Below are 1984 nucleotides of genomic sequence, written 5' to 3'. Positions count from 1 at the left end.
CAAAAAAATAAAAAAATGTTTATTTTTCATAATCTTGCATATATCACTAATTTTTCAAGGAAAAATTATTCCGACCAGTATGATACCTATGCCCAAATTTAATACGACCGCACGAAATGTTCTTCATGCGATTTTTACATCAAAAGGGTGATTTTAATATTATTTCACGTTAAGAAAATTTTCTATCGCGCTACAAATTTCGTTAGCCAGCCGTATAGAATTTTGATCACCAGTGAACTAATATGTTTAAAAACATTATAATTGTTAGTTTTGAAAACAATACAGTTTGACCAATTTTAGAAGTATCTTCAAAAAAATTGTTACAGCTCGTCTGAAGATGGCAAATAACCCTGTGTATGCGTAAATAATGACGACGGTTGCTTTCTCACGATTACTGGTGTATCTACCCCATAGACGAAACTCAATCGGAAAGACAAACGGTAGTAGTTTCTGGAACTAGATTAACGTTCTCGGTTCCCGGAATAAATCGCCACAGAAAACGACTGCAACAGAAACCACCGCTTATAAAATGTGTAGTAGGCTATAAATATTGTGGCGCGGTATTGTATTTCAAAACAAGAATTAACCGGGCAAACGTATCGCCCCAGGCAAACGTAACGCCCCGGGCAGACGTATACCGTCCGACGCTCGCTAGAGCTCGGTCGGACATTGCTAAAGGATCGTATCCTATGTTTCAAACTAACCGGGCAATCAGTGGATCCCAGGTTTGCGTGCGAGACACCGCCGCTTCCGACGGCGGGTCGGCGGTGGACTCGGATTGCGTCATCTTGGCGGCATGGGCCGCCTCGATTCCTTATCCTCGCCAAATGGGGACTTCGTCCCCATTACATTGTCCTCAGAATAAATTTCGAAAAACGAGAACAAGAGAATAAATTTATAATAGAAATGTGAGGCACATGATGTTTTTCCCGCGCCAAATATTTCTAGCCTACTACACTTTTTCTAAGCGGTTGTTTCTGTTGCAGTTGTTTACTGTGGCGATTTATTCCGGTCACCAACGTTCTCTAATATCACTATGTAAAAAAAACTATCAAAAGAACCTTAATCAAGTCAATGTTTAGGTGACACGTCGAAGAATAGGATGAACCTTTTCATTGTAAACAGATAATATTATCAATGTAAGCGGTCTCGAGTTCGAGAAGCTAGAGGCGAATTGCTGATATTGCGAATACTTTCCATTAGATCGATTTGTCCACATTTTAAACCGTATGTCGCCCGTGTTACATAATCGGAAGTGTGACACAATATACCACGATCAGACGAGACCAATTTTTAACACTTTTGGTCAAACAATACTGATGCTGTGGCGTAACAAGAAACCACGTGGAATTCGCGACACTATATAGACAGTTTTTCTCCTGCATTCCGTCTAGCGTTTTATGCATTTGCACAGCGAGAGGTTGTGGGAGTGCGTAGCGTCTAACCCAATCTGAATGATGTGTTGCGTAAACTTTTGGCGTTAATCAACCGTCACATTTCTCTACCAATATAAAACTATACCGAATCACGGTAAGTTGCTTTATTGTGCTTTGAATTTTAAACGGAAACACATCGAAATGTTTGTTTTACAAACCGCACTTGCTCTGTGGTTACTGATCAACTCCATCTCTTTCGCAACTCCCGGAATCGTCGCTAGAAGTCATACAATTTTACGTGAAAGGATGTACTGGTGTTTCAATTTCATTGTTGTCTCATTGCAGAAGATTCCACCGAAAGCGACTACAGCTCACCGGAAGATATTTCCCAAACGAAAGCGAATTCTGGCAATCCGCTGAACTTTCACGAAGTAGATGCGTATGGTGATGATTACGTCGATTTCGGAGCTCATACAGGTGCGAACGGTGCGTTTTATTGGCACGCCAACTTTCCCATCGAGGACGACGGCGGCAATGACAAACGTTCTCACAAATCGCAATATGATTACGATGATTATAACGACGAATATGAAGAGAAATAAAGTGGA

This window comes from Toxorhynchites rutilus, chromosome 3, assembly GCF_029784135.1.
Source record: "Toxorhynchites rutilus septentrionalis strain SRP chromosome 3, ASM2978413v1, whole genome shotgun sequence".
Taxonomy (NCBI): domain Eukaryota; kingdom Metazoa; phylum Arthropoda; class Insecta; order Diptera; family Culicidae; genus Toxorhynchites; species Toxorhynchites rutilus.
Note: the sequence above shows the minus strand (reverse complement) of the source record.